Source organism: Canis lupus, chromosome 38, assembly GCF_048164855.1.
Source record: "Canis lupus baileyi chromosome 38, mCanLup2.hap1, whole genome shotgun sequence".
Lineage (NCBI taxonomy): Eukaryota > Metazoa > Chordata > Mammalia > Carnivora > Canidae > Canis > Canis lupus.
In genome coordinates this window covers 2,372,028-2,391,546 of record NC_132875.1, presented here as the reverse complement: position 1 = coordinate 2,391,546, position 19,519 = coordinate 2,372,028, and the positions used below count along the sequence as shown (strand labels likewise).

Sequence of the window (19,519 nt, the reverse complement as noted above, 5' to 3'; positions counted from 1 at the left end):
TTGTCTACCAGAGCTGTGAGCCTGGACTTTACCTTGCAGGAGTGGGGGACTTCTGAAGGGTTTATAGCATGGCTGTGACATTATCAACTTTGACTTGGAAATAGCTCCCCTGGTCTTTTTCTCACGTGTCCCCTCATCTCTACCTCTTGTGACTCCGAAGCTACATGTGATTATTGTGGTGAACTCTAAAAGGAGGAAGTGTTTGTGGGCTGACATTTACATGTCCACGTTGGCCGGCTGTCTTGAGGCAGGCCAGTCTGCTGGGGCTACCGTGGGTCTCTCTCTACCAGGGTCCTTGCTCCTGCTTGGTCTTCTCATGGGTAAGTCTCTTCCCGCCACTACCTCCCGGGCACCCCTCCCTGCCTGCAGCACTCTAGCCATGGGTGGTTTTCCCTGAAGATGCTGCCTCCCTGGGAGCCAGGCTCCATGTGTGTACGCATGTCTGCGTGCATGTGTGTGCGTGCGCGCGCGCGTGTGTGTGTGTGTGTGGTGCATGTGCTACCATCTCAGACTGGGCAGGCCCAGACTGTGTCCTTGTCACTCTCACATTTCTTCTGCTAATGAGTCACAGGGAACCTGGGTTTCTCCACACCGGCTGATGGTGGCGGCATGAGATCGGGGACTTGTTCCGTCTTCATCTTGCCATTTCAAGCATGATCCTCTTTTGGATCTTTGCCCCTCCTCCCTCTTCCACCAGCCCCCCCGGGAGTCAGCCTTCATCAGGAATTGAACTTGCTGTGTCCCATAAACGACTTCAGTAGGAGATCTCAAAGCTGGCACTTAGCAGCTGTTTCTGTCCTTCTAGATTGTTGCTGCTTGCTTTTGTCGCTGAGGACCTGAGTGGTGGCAAGAGACAGGCATGGGAACCAGAGGTCAGGGGAAGGAAGCTTCTGAGAAATCTGCAGGAGGGGCCAGGCTTTGATCTTTGTCTTGAGTTTCAAGCTTTTGCTTTCATTCTCCTTCAGGGAAAAATCAGCATGTGTGGTTTGAAGGCCACCTGCCTCAGGATTGTCCCCACAGGCTTTTGGGGAGTCAGGCTTTGGGGAGTCCCCTAGGCCTACTGATGAATCCCTTGCTGCATTTAAAACTTGGTGGTGAAGGGAAGCAAAAATTCTTATCTACCCTCAAGGCCTCCTACCTGAACTTATGTGAGATAGATAACAGAAGAGAGAGAAAAAAAAAAAAAAAAAAACAAAACCTCAAAGTTTTATGACCTGAGCATGGAGGCCCGATAATGAAATTGAGACCTAAAGAAATGACAGAGGAGGCCGTTTCTGTACTTTCTAGACAGAGAGACCATACATCTGTGAGGAATTGACAGGACAAAGAAAACGTCCCGTCGGGAGCTTCAACTAGTGAGGAATTTTAAGCAGAGTTTGGGCTGCGGGGGTAAGTAAGTTAAAAAATAACAATAAAAAATAAACAAGGGTTGTTTGTCAGCCTTCTCAGCTCTAAATTTCTCATCTCTGGTGATCAGGAGACTCTTTACCTCCTGGTCCAAGTCTGCCTTCCACATGGGAGATCCGTGTCCTGCTTTCAGGGGACAGAGGAGGGCCTGGGTGTCCTTGCACTAACTGGCTTTTAAGTAACTTATTTAAATAATCAATATGCCCAAGTGGCCCACCTTGGGGTAGCCTGCCCTTGGCCCCAATCACAGTTTACAAAGAACCTTTACATAAATTACAAAAAGAACCCTTGATCTCCACATCAGACTTCTGATATAGAGAAGGCAGACAGGATCACACACACTTTTACAGATGGTGAACCGAGGCTTGGGGAGAGTAGGTGACGTTTTCTGGCACAAGTCTGGTAATCTGCAAATGGAAGCCAGCACGGCCCAGCGGTGGGAACATAGTAGCACCATGGAAATTTAGAGAACGGTGTCCTCGGCCAAGGCAGCAGAACTGGCATGGAGATTCCTGCACGGCCCTCCTCAAGGCTCCTCACCTCTCCTTTCCTGTCCCCGCACAGAGCAAGCTCTCTCTGTGGCATCCAGGCCAGCCCCTTGGTGGTCCCTGCCCCTGGGAGCATCTCCCAGGCAAATGGCAAAATAACGGGTAAGACAGGCCCTGCCTCAAAAAATGTTCATGGTTCTTCAGTTCAGTTCTGGAAACATCTACTAGGGCTCTCGTGTGCCAGGTCTTGTGCTGTGCTGTGTGTGTGTGTGTGTGTGTGTGTGTGTGGTGGGACGGAGGGTCAGCAGGACTCAGGGAGGAATTATGTATCGTGAAAGCCCATTGCTGGCAGTACAGTGTCATTGGCAGAGCACCAGCTTTGGGGTCAGGTGAACTTGGATCTTCATGTGGACTCGGCTGCTACCTAGCTGGTGACTTTGGACAAGTTTCTTAAGCTCTTTGTGTCTCATGATCTTTATCTTTTAAGTGGGAAGAATATCTGTCTTACAAGTTTATTGGGAAGTTAGATAAAATAACGTGTTTACCCTGCTCGGCATGGTGTCTGGCATTTGGGATTCATGTTCTGATCTGATGATCCCTCTGTGTCTCCCCTCACCTGAATCCAGAAACAGAATTTGGACCCAGAATCTCCACGCATGTTCACTGCAATTAACCCTGAGGCTAAACCACCAGCCTTCCTTTCTCACTCAGATATTAATTTCCTTCCATCTTCTCTCCTTGGGGAGCTTGGGAACTTGGGTGAAGACATGCACACAGCTATCTGTAGCAGACAGGATGATGTAAATGCTTAAAAATAGACTAAAAATGGATGAAAGACCTAAACATGAGACAAGAATCCATCAAAATCCTAGAGAACACAGGCAGTGTTCTCTGTGACCTCGGTCACAGCAATTTTTTGCTAGACACATCTCCAAAGGCAAGGGGAACTAAGGTAAAAGTGAACTTTTGGGACCTCATCAAGATAAAAAGCTCTTGCACAGCGCAGGAAACAGTTGACAAAACCAAAAGACAACCTAGAGAATGAGAGAAGATATTTGCAAACATCTTCTCAGATAAAGGGCTCACTCAAGGGACGCCTGGGTGGCTCAGTGATTGAGCGGCTGCCTTCGGCTCAGGGCGTGATCCTGGAGTCCCGGGATCGAGTCCCGTGTCGGGCTCCCTGCATGGAGCCTGCTTCTCCCTCTGCCTGTGTCTCTGCCTCTGTCTCTCTGTGTCTCTTGTCAATAAATAAATAAAATCTTCCAAAAAAAAAAAAAGGGCTCACTCAAAAAACAAAAAATCCAATGAAGAAATGGGTAGAAGACATGAACAGCCATTTCTCAGAAGAAGACATGCAATTAGCCAACAAACACATGAAAAAATGCTCAACATCAGTCAGCATCAGAGAAGTATGAATCAAAACCACAATAAGATATCATGTCATACCTGGCAGAGTGGCTAAAATTAGACAGTCAGGAAATGACAGATGTTGGTGAGGATGCGGAGAAAGGGCAACCCTCTCACGCTGCTGGTGAGGATGCAAGCTGGTGCAGCCGCTCTGGAAACCAGTATGGTGGTTCCTCAAAAAGTTGAAAACAGAGCTGCCCTACAACCCAGCAATTGCACTACTAGGAATTTACCCCAAAGATGCAAATATAGTGACCCGAAGGGGCACCTGCACCCTGGTGTTCATAGCAGCAGTGTCCACAGCAGCCAAGCTATGGAAAGAGCCCAGATGTCCATCGACAGATGAATGGATAAAGAAGACGTGGTATATATATCTATATATATATAGTGGAATATTACTCAGCCGTCAAAAAAGAAATATTGCCATTTGCAACGATGTGGATGAAACTAGAGGGTATTATGCTAATCGAAATAAGTCAATTGGAGAAAAACAATTCTCATATGATCTCACTCATATGTGGGATTTAAGAAAGATCAAAGGGAAGAGAGGAAAAAATAAAACAAGATGAAATCTGAGAGGGAGGCAAACCATAAGAGACTCTTAATCATAGGAAAGAAACTGAGGGTTGCTGGAGGGGATGGGGGTGGGAGGATGGGGTAACTGGGTGATGGGTGTTAAGGAGGGCACGTGATGTAGTGAGTACTGGGTATTACATAAGACCTGATGAATCACTGACCTCTACCTCTGAAACTAGTAATATATATTACTTAATTGAATTTAAATAAATAAAAAGGGCAGCCCCGGTGGCTCAGCGGCTTAGCGCCGCCTTCAGCCCAGGGCGTGATCCTGGGGACCCGGGATCGAGTCCCACGTCGGGCTCCCTGCATGGAGCCTGCTTCTCCCTCTGCCTGTGTCTCTGTCTTTTTCTCTTTGTGTCTATGAATAAATAAATAAAATCTTTAAAATAAATAAATAAATAAATAAATAAATAAATAAATAAATAAATGCCAACAAAAGCACGGGCTGAAGGAAACCAGGGATCGGTGTGGCTGGACTGAAGTATGGAGCCCAGCATGGGAACAAAACTTGAATGAATCAGGCCTGATGAGTTACCAAACTTGAGGGTGCGAGGATGAGCCAAGGTCTTCAGTCGGGGTGGGGGCCTCCACTCGGATTTCAGGCCCTGGGCCCAGTGTGGGGCGAGGAGGGTGTAGCTGGTGCCAACACCTGCTGCCTTGATATACTTCCCTTTGGCTACATGATTCTCCAGGTGGAGCCAAGGTAGCTCCACAGAAGTGGACACTGGGCTGTCGAGTGGATTCTGTGGTATGTGCCCAGGACACGGGCCTGCCTCTGTGTGGGTCCTACTTGGGGTGCCCACTCCCACAGGACAGCAACCCCTCTCCCACCCCTTGTCCCCACAGCTACAGTCATAGGACCTCTCGGGTCAACTTTTGACAAAGAGACACCACCTGGCCTGGGAACGGTCGCGTCCTGAACCAGGACCCCCATTCTTCCTTGAGCCGCGCAGCCTTGTTTTTCTGAACCACCGTGCGGCACACCTGGGTCAGTTTCAGACTTTCTGTTTCCCGGGACAGTTGTCAGTATTGCAAAAATACTCCAACCGTCACACTACTGAGCGATGGTTTCTCACATTTCTCTGCAAGGGTGCTGGAGTTTTGGTGAGGGGGCAAACAAGGTGCTGTCACTAACTTATTCCAGTGACATCAAGAATCTTTAATAACACCAATCCTGAGGTATTTACTTGCATTGTCTCATTTAACCCCCCAAAAATCCTGGAAGATGGCACTCCCTGTTACACAGGTGAGAACACCAGGGCTCAGGGAGCGTAGTAACCTCCCAAGATCACACAGCTAGGACCTAGCAGGGGTTTGAGCTCGGGCAGCGTGACTAGTGCCCTGGTGTTTCCGCTCTTCTCCGCAGTAGCCTGGTGCTGAATGACGGTCCCCTGACCACCCTTTGCCTTGCACTAGCCTTCCTTCTAGAAAGAAGTTCCCAGAACACTGGCTGGGCCTCAGAACGGGCTCCTGTCCAGCAGCATCTGAACAAGCCATTCTGGGGGACGCTACAAGGCACTTTCTGCTGTGGTGGGGCCGGGCTAGGTGAGCTCTGCTCCTGTTGCCTGGATCAGCAAGAGGGTGGCCCAAGTAACAGTAGAGATCGTCCCCCTCGGCACCTCCCAAGAGTTTTCCTTCTTCCTCCTTCTCTGCAGCACCTGCAATCCTAGCACAGCATCTATTAATTATTTTTATTATATGTGCATTTGTTAATGTAAACGCTGAAGGAGACCACTTTGGTGTGAAGGGAAGGCACGGCCTTGTGCTCTTGTCCTACCACCGACTAGCTCTGTTGTCTCGAGCAAGCCACCTAATTTCTTTGGGTCCCGGTTTTCTCACCTATAAAATGGGAATAATAATCACTTACCAGCCTCTCAGGCCTGCCGTGAGCCTCTGGCTTAGTCGGGCTGCCCCTGAAGCTTCTGATCTGTGTCTCTGCAGGGCCAGGGGTTTCCAGAGAGGACCCAGACCCTGTGATGGTAACTGGGACCCTAGGCGGGTCTGTCACCCTGCCCCTGCAGCTACAGTCAGGACAGCCTGTGGAGAGCATCTCCTGGATGTCCCGTTCAGTCTCCATGGCAATAGCCATCATAACCTTGGCAGAAGCAGGAGGGCCAGACACCTTTTACCAGGCAGAAACCCGGTACCAGTGTCATGTGAGTGTGGTAAGCCCAGGCCACAGCTTGCAGAGCAGCGACCTGAGCTGGAAGGACGCCCTACTGAGCCCACATTAACCCGAGGAACTCACACATCACCCACACCCGAGAGTACAGTCTGCGAGTCTATGCTGAGTGTCCTCTGGACGGTAACAGGTATGAGGGTGGTGCTCATCTCTTTGAGTAACATTTACACTTTTGTTTCTGATACAAGGTTGATAGGTGTGCACTGTAAACCAACAGGACCTCTGGGTCTGTGGTGGGCAGAGAATGGGGCCTCGGCCCCGAGAACCCAGTCCTGCCACAGCCTACTTGAGTGGCCTAGAGCTTCCTCGGTGCTAAAGTAGGAGCACTACTGTGGTGAGAATAAGGCGAGACAGTCTGGACAGACACACGGGAAGGCTGTGATCATTCTGCTTAAAGATCTTTAAAAAAAAAAAAAAATTAAAAAAAAAAAAAAGATCTTTAAAAATTGTTTCAGGAGGGAAAACTGCAAGAGAAATGTCAGAGGTGGGTGTCTGTCACCCCAGCAGCAAGGGAGGGCCGGCTGATTCAGCCTGTAGAGACACAGTCAGCCGGGTTCAGATCCAAGCACCTCATTACTCATGTAGATAGTGAAAGAGCACCCCAGGTCCTTCACACCAGAACTAATGACAAGGGGGCCGGTTGACCACAGATGCAGGTGCCAGAAGGCCCTGTCACCACAGAAACAAGCTGGGACTGCAGTCAAGGGTGGTAGAGGCTGCAGCTCTGTGCCGAGCTGCTGCAGCAGGAACCACCTTCCTCATTAGGAGCTATCTAACCCATGAGTGCTTCCCAGGGGAGCCAGGGGGGCCGGTGGAGATGTTTTCGGGGTTTTGAGGGCCACCATCCTCTCGTGTCCTGGGAGGATCCCAGGGCATTTTGCCAAGACACAGATTAACTGGTCCCTGTCTTTGCCTGAGGGACGCGGGCAAGGTTGCCAGGGCACCACTGCAGATCTGCTCCTCTACACTGGGAAGCAAAAAGGCCCACTTCTGAGTGAGGATGACCCAGGGGAAGCTAACTGATGAAGAGAAAGCAGAGAAGCTTTTCAGGGTTGAGTCATGTTCTAGGAAATATTCCTATTTGAGGAGGCCCCCCCTTTTTTTAAGTGTGGGAAGATGGACCTGCTCCCTGGTCAGATCCACATGGTCAGGGAGGAAGCATCTCCGCCATAAATCAGGCCTGGCCTGGCCATGGACTGTCCTCACACAGGGCGAGGGCACTCGGGGCTTCTGGGGCCTCGGTGGGACTGTGTCCTAGGGTGTTCCGGGGCTGGTGGGACAGCCCCTCTCACTGCGCTCCAGTGGAGCGGCCCCAGCGGGGACAGCAGGCTAGCTCTTTGTCCTTCACAGGGAGTTCCCCCAAGACACTGGAGCCTCATACAGTCCTGCGGCAGAAGAGGGGCTTTTAGTTCTGGGCTGCTGAGACTGAGCCACAGAGAGAAAAAGCAACAGGTAGAAAGTGGCAGAACCAGGAATAGAACTCGGGCCGCTTGATGTCACATCCTGTGCTTCTGGTTTGTCAGGGCAGTTGGGTGCTTGAACTAGGAGGATGCTGCGGACAAGAGGGCCTGCAGGAGACTGGGGGCGGGGAGGACTTGGGTCCCAGAAGACCACACTGGGGGAGGCAGTGGAAAGTACCCAGGCCTCCTTCTCCCCGGGGCACATCGTGGCCTGTGGTCCCATTTTGCCCAGTTGAGCTGCAGTCAGGTGGGCCCCAGGACTGAGGCGGAGTAACAGAGCAGCCTTCTCCCACACCCTGGCCTGGCTGTCCATTGTCTGCAGCCACACTTCCTGCTACCACCCCCCACCCTCTACCCCAGACCCCCTGGCTCTGGCCTGGGGACACAGGTGGGTAAGTAATGGAAATTATGGCAACATGGATACTGTAAGGAAGTATCTGAGCTCCTGGTCTTGGTGGAAGAAGGAATGGGGTGCAGTTTGAAGGGATACACGGGTGTGGGAGAAACCCCGAAGGCCCAGGGCCACATCTCCTGGGGGCCTTGCTCGGGGGCCACAAGCTCAGTGTGTACTGCGGCGACCCCACGGGGAAGAGATGCGACTACAGCACAGTTCTGTGCTAGTGGGACCCAGGCTTCGGGGTCAGGTCCACTGGATTTGGGTCCCGGAATGGTCATTTAACAGCTGAGACTCAGGCAAGTTCCTTGAAGCTCTCCAAGCCTGTTAGATGGAGCAGGAACAAAACGTCTGGCCTCTGCTTCATAGGGTTGTTCTGGGAATCAAATGACGCCGAGTGGCACGGCCCTTGCAGAGCCCAAGGCTCCCGATATATGTGGGCAGATTCTCTGTTCCTCCTGATGTGGACTCAGGATGACGCGGTGTCTTGATGTCAATGCCTTGTGCCTTCTGCCCTGTGACGGGAGGGCCCAGGGCAGCTCTGCAGTGTCCTCGGTTGGTCCCTCTTCGTACCCGCAGAGCAGCTGGCCCGGCCCCACGTCACACTGAGCTCCAGGATCGGTGAGAATGGACACTGTCTTCACCCTGACGTGTGTGGTGGAAAGCAGAGGGGGCTCTGTGCGCTATAGCTGGTACCTCTGGGCCCCTGGACCGTGGGGTCCCATGGCGGGGCTGTCCTCAGTGTCTCCTTGAGGCCTGCGGCCAGTGCTCTGACCTCTACCTGCGTGGTCAGGATCCCATGAGCACCAGCAGCTGTCTCCTGTGTCCAGGTACCTGGGAGCCGAGCCCGCACCCTGCACTGCAGCTCCGACGGGTTGGGGGGGGCGCGGGGTGTGTGTGACAGAGTCCCGGTCCTCCCAGGCCCCGGGGAGAGGGGCCAACAGCCCTGAGAGAGGAGAGCTGGGTGGGCCCGTGTGGGCAGGGGGTGGGGGGCGAAGGCCCAGGGGAGCAGGTGTCCAGGCTGGCGGGGTTTCCGTGGGAGGAGCTGCGTGGGGCCTGGTGGCCTGTGCTGAAGCTGTGGTCTGTCTGTCTGTCTGTCTGCAGGGCCAGGAGTCCTGGGGGGCACACGGTGGGGCTCACGGTGACCGGCACCCTCGGGGAGTTGGCCCTTCTGGCCCTGGAGGTCCCGGTCGGGCATGAAGTGGCAAAGGTTACCTGGAGCTCTGGCGGGCTCGTCGCCGGTTTGCGACCAGGGCCAGGAGGCCAACCGATCCTGGCCGCTGGGCCGCAGGGACGCCACGGGGGGCGACTGAGTGTCCCCAGCGCGGCTCCTCTCTCAGGGGGCCTGGGCCCACAGCCCTGGGCTTCCACAGAGCCCGGGTCACCCCGCGTAGTGCCCCGACCACGTCCCCAAGGGTTTCACCCTGCGTGTCCGTGTGAGGGGCTGGGGGTCACGTTTGGGCGGTGACCTTTCCCCTCTCCCCTCTTTGGCCAGACCAGAGCTTCTCAGAGCTCCGGGCTTCCTTTCTCGCCCAGAGAAGCTGCAGGAGCCCAGTCTCGCCGGGAGCTCTCGTGGCGAGGCCACGGCCGCGCATCACCTGGTCCGGCCCCTGCCACGGCCGAGAGGATGTGAGCTGGGACCCCTGGGCCGGGGGAACCACTCCCCGGTCTCCCGCAGCCCGGGGCGCAGCTGAGCTCCAGCCCGGGCCTCCCCTCGGGTAACCCTGCCCGCTGCGGGCTCCCTGGCCGCCTGGGTCCCGGGGCCCAGCGAGCCCGCCCGACTCCCTCCGGGATGGGCTGGGAAGGAAGGGAGCGGGTCACCCGCGGCCCGGAGGGTCTCGTGGGCGGAGAATGGGCGCCCTGGGTGCCCGGCTTCGGGCTGCTCGCTGGGCTACGCGCTCAGCTTGTTCCTGGGGCTCCCCGAGGGGAGTGCCCCCGGCCGCCTCGGTCTGCAGAGCCACCGAGGGGGCCCCGACACCCTCGGCCCTGTCCTCAGTGAACCTGCGGCTGCCGAGGGCGATCCCAGGCGGTGCCCCTCTGGCAGCAGGGGCCTGGTTTCCACAGGCCGCGGCCTCGCTCTTCTCGGCCGGCTTCTGAATGTCTCTCCGATCCCCGTGTCCGCTGCTTGCCAGCCACTTGCTCTTCTACCCTTTGTGGCTGGTGTGCCCCAGCGACATCCTGGATGCTAAGTTCAGGGGCCACCCCTCACCTGTGCTGTCCACAGCCCGCCCTCCTCGGGGCCCTGCGCTGCTTGCTCCCGGGGGTCTTCTCTTGCATCACAGTCCTTAGGGGTCCCGCCCAGGCCTCTCTTGCCCGGGCAGAAAGCTGGGTGCCATTCAGAACCCTTGTCTGCTGCCACCTGCTGGGGTTCACGCCTCCCGGTTACCCCACTGTCTCCTCTCTGGGTCATGCTGCTGATCATGCTGCTAGGGGGTGGGGTCTGAAAGAAAGAAATGCTCTGGTTACTTTTCTGCTTAAAACCTCATGGTGAAAAAAACAAAAACAAAAAACCTCATGGTGTCTGCCCACTATCAAAGGTATAAACATTTTATCCCCTCTTCATTCATTTAAGCAACTCATGTTTACAGAGTATTTATTATTATTACTGTTATTCTAAGCGGAATACAGTTACCATACAATGTTGTTTTAGCTCCAGGGGTATCGCAGTGACTCAACATCTATATGTATCAGGAAATGCTCACCCCAGTGTGTGCGGTCACCATGCAGTTATTACAATCTCACTGGCTGTGTTTCCTATGCTGTACTTTCTATCTCCACGACTTATTTATCTCATTCCTTGAACGAGCATTTTATAAACTTACAGAGTATTTTTTTTTACTTTTCTTTTCTTTTTTTTCTTTGAGAGAGAGAGAGAGAGAGAGAGAGAGTGAACCTGTGTGCAAGCTGGGGGTGGAGGCAGCAGAGAGGGAGAAACAGTCTTTTTCTTTTTTTAAAAAAATTTTATTTATTTATTCATGAGAGACACAGAGAGAGGCAGAGACACAGGCAGAGGGAGAAGCAAGCTCCCTGCAGGGAGCCCGATGTGGGACTCGATCCTGGGACCCTGGGGTCATGCGCTGAGAAGGCAGACGCTCAACCACTGAGCCACCCAGGCGTCCCAGGAGAGACAGTCTTAAGCAGGCTCCATGATCAGTGGAGCCCGACATAGGGCTTGATCCCATGACCCTGAGATCATGACCTGAGCTGAAATCAAGAGGTGGACACTTAACTGATTGAACCACCCAGGCGCCCCTTACAGAGTATTATTTTTTTTTAAAGATTTTATTCGGGGCGTCTGGGTAATTCAGCCAGTTAAGCCTCTGCCTTCAGCTCAGGTCATGATCCCAGGGTCCTGGGATTGAGACCCGCATCGGGCTCCTGCTCAGTGGGGAGCCTGCTTCTCCATCTCCCTCTGTTGCTCCCCCTGCTTATGCTCTTTCTCTCTTTCTGTCAAATAAATAAGATCTTCAAAAAATATTTTATTTATTTACTTGAGAGAGAGAGAGAGAAATAGCACAGGTGGGAGAGAGGGAGGAGAGAGAAGCAGATTCTCCACTGAGCAGGAAGCCTGATGCAGGGCTCATTCCTGGGACCCCGGGATCATGGCCTGGGCCAAAGGCAGAGGCCCATCCGAATGAGCCACCCAGGTGCCCTGCCCGGAATATTTTTATGGTGCCCTGTGTCGTTCTAGGCATTGAGGATAGAGTGAAGAAGTCTGGATAAGTTGCCATTCCTCAGAGAACTCAGTCACAATGGTCAAAATTCACAGCTAATCCTACTAAATGATTTGGGGGGGAGAGGTACTGAGCACGTTGTATTGGGCCTTCATCTGTGTCTGTCTTCTCCATTGAATGAGACCAAAGTGCATTTTAGAATTATCTGCATCTCCAGTACACAGCATGGAATAGGCATGAAAAATATGAGTCTGACAGTTATTTAGAGGGCAGCCTGTGCTGGATGTAATGGGGCACAAGGAAACATGGTAATTAGCTGTGGACACTAACATTCTCCCTGCCTTCCATGGGGCCTAGAGGGCAGCTCCCCCCCACCCCTCAGCTTTGGCTGCCTTAAGGGTCCTCCAGCCCACTCACAATTCTGAATTCTCTTCTTGGAAAGCCCTTCCCCTGCCTGCCTGTCTTCCATTTCTTCTCTTCGCTTCTTTTTACCCTAACCTGTGGTCATTGTCGAATCCAGCCTCTTTCCTACCATGCTCCTCGAAGAAAGAATTTCTTCTCTTTTTGATCCTGGGAGCTCTGCAGATCTAATAGATTGACCTTGACAAGTGGTGAAGCCAAGAGGAGGAATGTGAGAAGAGGTGGCCCTGTGAGACACAGAGATAAAGAAGTCTGAACCCGGGGTACCACCTGCCAGGCTCTCCTGGTGGGAGAGGGACATCAATCCCTATTAAGACATAAAACCTATTTCATTTGCAAAGTGAGTTCAAAATCGCCAAGAGACTGCTACATATCTTCTGTTTAAGATAATCTGTTTATGTTTTGTTTAATCTTGCTTTTAAGTGTTCAGAAAAAGAGGGCTTATTCATTTATTCACTTGAAACCTAAGGTTGGTCAGGTGGTCAAGTATTGTGAATATATGTGTTCACCTTCGGCTAACATTGAAGTAAATGGGCTAAGAGGGCCTAGGTTGAACTTAAATTTGATCTCCCTGAAGCAACCTTTGGCCACCTTATTCATGCGAATCTTTCCTTTTATTCATAGTCGCTGTGCCCAGCTCAATTTTGTCAAATTGTCACAATTTGTAAATATATATTTATTTGTTTGTTTTAGTTTTTGTTTTTGTTTTTCTTACCATCTGTCTCCCCAACAAGGCATTTAGCTCCACAAGGACAAGATCTGTATCTGTTTAATTCACAACGTAAATTCAGAATGGCAATACAGTGTTTGGCTTATGATAGACATTTCAATATATATTTTTTAATGAACAAATACTAATGGATGAGAGTTGAGAACACTTTTTCTTAATATTCAAGGACTATCAGATTTCATAATAATTTGGGACCTGAAATAAATAAAATCTTAAAAAAAAAAAAAAAAAAAAAGGGCAGCCCGGGTGGCTCAGCGGTTAAATGTCTGCCTTCAGCCCAGGGCATGATCCTGGAGACCCTGGATCGAGTCCCACGTCGGGCCCCCTGCATGGAGCCTGCTTCTCCCTCTGCCTGTGTCTCGGCCTCTCTCTGTGTGTCTCATGAATAAATAAATAAAATCTTTAAAAATAATAATAATAATTTGGGACTTATACTTGTGTGTGTGTGTGTTCTTTCTGCTTTTTTTTTTTTTTTTTTTTTTTAGATTTTATTTATTTGTGTGAGAGAGACAGAGATAGCAGCACAGAGCAGAAGTGGGGAGGAGAAGGAGAAGCAGGCTCCCGTTGAGTAGGGAGCCTGATGTGGGGCTCGATCCCAGAACCCCAAGATCGTGACCTGAGTCAAAGGCAGATGCTTAACCAACTGAGCCACCCAGATGTCTCTCTTTCTAAATGGAATTCTTATCCTGAAATTTCCGTTGGCAGGCCATCTTCAGGCAGACAATTTGGCATTCAGGTTATGCTGAACTGAAAACAGTCAAGGCCCACAAGACTTAGGAAGAAGATTTGACAGCACCACCCCCCTCCCCCCAAGAATTTAGACAGACCTGCTCCAGGAAAAAAAGCATCACCATAGATCACTACAGTATAGTATGAACTAGGGGTGGCAGACAGGGAGAAACTTAGCAAAGTCTGTTAAAACTCATCTCTATGTCCCCTTGTTTCTGTATGGCCCAGCAGACATTCATTTTTACCATTTAATCTTTTTTTTAATTTTTAAAAGATTTTATTTATTTATTCATGAGAGACACACAGAGAAAGAGAGAGAGAGAGAGAGAGGCAGAGACACAGGCAGAAGGAGAAGCAGGCTCCCTGCAGGGAGCCTGACATGGGATTCCATCCTGGGTCTCAATCCTGGGTCTCCAGGATCACGCCCTGGGCTGAAGGCGGCACTAAACCGCTGAGCCACTCGGGCTGCCCCCATTTAATCTTTTTTATCTTCCTGTGAATGGACTTCCTTCCTTTTGAAGTCCCAGACCCCTACCCTCTTCTCCTTATTTCAAGATGACATATATACCCCGACTGTCTTTGGAATTTCCATGTATATGTGGATTTAATTTGTACAAAATTAAATCTAATTTTCTCCTGTTAATCTATCTTGTGTCAGTTTGATTCTTATTCCAACTAGAAGGACCTTGAATAGCTGAGGAAAATCTTCATTCCTAACATCTTCAAGTTGCATCTTGCATCTAAGTAGTTTTCTTGACCCCCTGTAATTGGTTTCTCCTACTGCAGTCGCTGAAATTTTAGAAGCACAACTCCTCGGGTCCAGACACACAGACTTTCTCCCTTTCAGGTTTTCTCACCATGTCTAAGGTCTTCTCACAGACTCTGCCCTCTGACCAAGCTCTCCTTTCCTGTAAGGAGCTCCTACTCACCTGTGGGTCTCAGCTCAATCATCACTGTGTGGGAGAAGCCTTCCCTGATCCTGGCAACAGCCTCCATTTCAGGTTACCCTCACATCATGCATCTTTTTTTTTTTTTTAAATACAAGTCATCGCTGCTACAGTGGTATTTGGAGAATAATTTAATTGTTGGCCTCTAAAAAGGACATTCTTTTCTTTCCCTACTGCACCAACTAAAGGAAAGTGTCGGTTCTTCTCAAAGCAAACACATTTGACACTAAATGTGTGGCTTTCTCCCACACCATTCAATTCTCCAACACCAGCTAGATGTCCTACAATTCAATGAAATTTTGACACTATTTACCTAGAGTTAGTGTCAGATCCCACAAGTGAAGGGCTCAGTCCCAAAAGGCTGCTCCCACTTCAGAGGCCAATTATAAGTTGGGGCCTGCCATATTTCTTACCGACCCACTATAGCCTAAGGTCTCCCACGACTCCCTCCTGGGGGTCGATAATTTACTGGGATGGCTCACAGAACTAAGGAAAAACAGTTTACTTTCTATATTACTGGCTTATTAAAAAAGGAAACATCTCAGGAATAGCCAAATGGAAGAGATAGGGCAAAGTCTATAAGAAGGGATGTGGAGCTTCTATGCCCCTCTCTAGGTGTACCACCCTCCCAGCACTTCCATGTGTTCACCAACCTGGGAGGCTTCTGAACTCCTCTGGTTGGGGTCTTTTTCTGGAGGCATCATTATGTGGGCATGACTGATTAATTATTGGACATTGGTGACAGAACTTTATCTCCAGCCGCTCTTCCATCTCTGGATGTTGGGGCTAGGAGCTAGGGAACTTGGGGGAAATTCCAATCCTCTAAACATTTTGTTGGTTCTCCTGGCAACCAGCCTGTATCCTGAGGCTATCCGGGAGCCTCCAGCCACCAGTCACCTCATTAGCATGCAAGAAGACACTTGCCTCCTTGAAGGTTCCTCGGATTTTAGGAACTGTGTGGAAGGAAACTGGCAGGAGGATAATAATATAGATTATTATCTATATATTATCTCTCGCTATCACAGCTTCTCTCATTAGAATCCAGCACCTCAATGACAGATCCCTCTGTTTGGTCACTGCTCTATTTTCTGTGGTCAGCACCGTGTCTGGGACTTAGTGGTTCTCATTAAGTGTTGCTGAATGAGTGAGTAACGAACGCGTGCATCGGTGAGGGAATACCTGCCTCTCATCGTACAGATACCTTCCTTTCTCCCCCACCAGGGTTTCTGTATTTATGAGCTTTATTGGAAGCTCATAAGCCCCAAACCACACTGCTTTGGGTGCTGCGTTTGTTAGATCTTGACAAAGAGGTGGCTTCCTGCCCTTCCTTCCTTTAACTGCTTGTTGAGCTCATGAAGTGAGCGCTTTCTCTGCACCTGGATTTGGGAAAGGTCTTACTGAGGGTCCAGACTCCAGATTAATTGATATTCCTGGGCTTGATTTTGTCACTAGTATAAAAAGAGGGAGAAGAGAGCTGATTCTAATTATTTCGCCCTTTGAACTGGCTTAAAGGAGAAGGTGTGGGGCACAGATGCATTCTAAACCCTGGTAGTCATTAGTCTCCCCTCCCAACCTTTGCTCACTCTGAAGCTCCCCCAACCTCAAACCACCCACTCTGACGCAGAATAATCTTTTCCTTTGATCATGGCATTCTAGGGGCTTCTCTGTTCTTATCACCTCATTCTCAACCAGAGGAGGCACTTTCCATCTTCCTCCGCTGCATGTCCCCGCCCACCCCTGATGGTCTCAGAATGGGGGTCTCAGAATTTCCCCTCAACTCCTCACCGTGGGTCACACCTCTACCCTCACTGAACATTTATTTAAAATTTCTTCCACTCCATTATGTAATACATCCTTTCTCATTAAAGAACTTTTGGAAAATTAAGACAAGCAGAAGAAAACCAAGCCACCGAAGATATCACCTGCCCCACCAAAACTAGTATTAATATTTTGATGTGTTTTTCTTCTAAGTTTTTTTTCCTCGCATTGTGTTTTTTAAAATGTAATCATACAGCACATTAAATTTTACTTTCTACTTTTCTTCACCTGTGATATTGTAGGGGAGGGAAAATAACCTTCCCTATACCTTTCTAGATTCTGCGGCTGAGACCCTTCACCTCCCATAACAAACATTAACAACAACAACAACCAAAAAAACCCCCAAACAAATAGAAGTTTAATAACATGTATACCTCCTGTATACCTAGGAGATGCCCAGGAAACTGAGTAAAACTCCTCCAAATGACCCAAGCCACCATCTTAAATATCATTTTCAGCTACAGGTAAAAGAAGGATGTTTTGAGGGGGAAGCCATTTATAGGAAGTTGTCAGGAAAAGTACAGTAATAGGTGTAGTTGTCGTGTACATTTAAGTTGGTGCCTCCTCCACTGATAAGATTATTTTGTGATTCAGTCATTCTTTTTCTGGTATTAGAGGGAGACACCTGTACACATGGAGATTTTCTTTGTAAATGTAATTGTCCTTTAAAAAAGGGACAAAAGATCTCTTACATCTATTGTTTCTTCAAAATAATCAGCTGAAAATAAGTCTTATGCTCAAGAGGCATATTTTGGGGTGACACACTCAACTGCTCTTGTAAGTCATTAGATTTTCTAGCTTTATAACCCATAATTCCTAAATTCTGTATTCACATCACTTTCCCTGTGGTTAGAGTCTTAGGTGGTTTCCAGAATATCACTATAACAAATGGCAAAATAATGCATATTTTTGTGTGTAAATCTCACAGTATCTTTTTGAGACGAAATGATTCTCAATCCCATTCTTGCCCAGGAAGCACTATTTTAAGTTTTTTCAAAACGGAGGAAAATAAATTCCCATTTTCTCCCTCTCTTCCTGCCCCCTTTGTTGTAAGCCAGTGTTAAGTTTCTAGGTTCAAGAAGGACCAGTTCTGTCCAAGGTGACATATAACCTATGTCCAAACAAACTTGGATAACTTTTGTGTACCTGCAAATGGCCTGCTCGATCGGGAACCCAGGAATATTTCCAGTCAACCAACCTCCAAATGACAAGCCAACCTGGGACCGTCTCACTCTGAATGAGGCTGATTTGTGGCTCTAGCCAATGAGATATTTTCCATTTTTCTCTTCTTCATTCTTTAACTTATGAAGGCTCCTGGCCTTTGGCCCCATTTTGCAGGTCTCCAAATGGCCACTGCCCACTTCATAAAGTGCTCAATAAAGATTGTTTGTATTCCTACTTTTTGTTAATCATTTTTTGACACCATTGAAGGAGAGCAGAATATTCTATCCCAAAATATACCACCCACATTTTGGCAGGTGGATTATTTTGAAGTGAAGTCAATCAAGAAGATCCAACAGACTCAGGAAAAGATTTTTGCCTCTCCCTTAAGTACCAATTAAATTTAGAAAGGGGCCTGTACCAGAAAGAAAGCCACTACTAGAGGTAATGTTTTCATCTGGGAGACTTATCTGCGTGGCAGGGCAAACCCTGTATACAAAACATTTGCTCTGGGCAGCCTAGGGGGCTCAGTGGTTTAGCACCTGCCTTCAGCCCAGGGCGTGATCCTGGAGACCCGGGATCCAGTCCCACGTAGGGCTCCCTGTGTGGAGCCTGCTTCTCCCTCTGCCTGTGTCTCTGCCTCTCTCTCTGCCTCTCTCTCTGTCTCTCTCTCTGTCTCTCATGAATAAAAAAAAAAACAAAACCTTTGCTCTTCTTATCCTCCTGTGAATTGCCTTCCTCCCCTTTGAAGCCCTAGACTTCAACCCCTTTCCTTAGCTCAGGATGGTATAAAAGCCTCATTTGCCTGCCTGCCTGAGTCTCATATTATTTTATGGGGCTCATACACATGAAATCAATTTTATTCAATTTTAATCTATCGTTTGTCAATTTAATTACTCCACCAGCCAAAGGATCTAGGAAGGAAAAGGGAAAATTTCTTCTCTCCTACACCAGACACCTCTCTTTTAAGGGCTGATTCTTCATTTTAATGCTTCCGTATCTTATGCTAAGTTGACTTGTGGAAAGTTAAACTATTTTTTTCTGTATTATTCTCTTCTTTAAGTATCATGACCCATATATGAATCTTATTATACATACCATGTACTCAAGACTTGTTTTAAATAATTCCACATTACAAACCCTATAAGGGCTTTAGAAATAAGAAAATAGAAGCTCACAGAACCTAAGTCTTTGAAAGATCACTCTACTAGTAAGGACTTTTGATGCCAGGCCTGCTTGTCTCCAAAACTATATCCTTTCCTCCATGCAACATTTGGGAAGAAGGGGATCCACCCCTCTCGAGCTTTGAGCTCCCATATTCCTCATCCTCTGTGGTGGACGATAGGTGGTAGAGAGGGCACCACTTTTTTTTCTAGCCTTGGTCGCATACTGAAGTTTCTCTTTGCTTCAAATTTAACATTTGTAGAATGGACTTAAGTACCCAGACCAGCTTGCCCCACAGGAGTCATGTGAGGACCTACAGAGCAAAACTTTACTTCACATGAAAGCAGCCAGCCCAATGCAAGAGACTGTGGGATGTGAATGGGAGAGTTAGGGGTGTCTTAAGAAACTCATCTATTGTTGGGAGGTTCACCTCACTCAAGAAATCCCCACTCTCCTAGCCAATTATGCCCTGTTTCCGTGTTATCTCTGCTAATTCTTTGTAAAACTGGCCTTGCCCCAAATCCCTTGAGAAGTGTGCTCCACTGCTCCTGGGTCACTGTGCTCCCCTAATCCATGAGTTGTTTTCCTTTGAATAAAGGACTTCAAGCAAAACTGTTTTAGTTTTGTCATTTGACAGTTCACACTCCTCAGACCTGGAGCATCAGATCCCCTCCCAATATTTTCATTCAAGATGTGTCCAGAAACATATCAAGAGTAATCATCCTCCTTGCCATGTTTTTCCTTTCATTAAAAAGGGAGGCAGAAGGATCCCTGGGTGGCGCAGCGGTTTGGCCCTGCCTTTGGCCCAGGGCGCGATCCTGGAGACCCGGGATCGAGTCCCACATCGGGCTCCTGGTGCATGGAGCCTGCTTCTCCCTCTGCCTATGTCTCTGCCTCCCTCTCTTTCTCTCTCTGTGACTATCATAAATAAATAAAAAATAAAAAAATAAAAAGGGAGG

The 19,519-nt window shown here is 49.1% G+C and overlaps 1 long non-coding RNA gene across 2 annotated transcripts; it reads left to right on the top strand.

Moving 5' to 3' along the window:
• LOC140626801 (uncharacterized) lies at nt 1–4,238 on the top strand. Of its 2 annotated transcripts, none has more exons than XR_012025808.1 (4): nt 1–320; nt 1,288–1,389; nt 1,972–2,057; nt 2,522–4,238. It is a non-coding gene; the product is annotated as an uncharacterized lncRNA (long non-coding RNA). The 2 variants fall into 2 exon arrangements; XR_012025807.1 differs by having other exon boundaries at nt 1,758–2,057.
• The last annotated feature ends 15,281 nt before the right edge of the window (nt 4,239–19,519 follow it).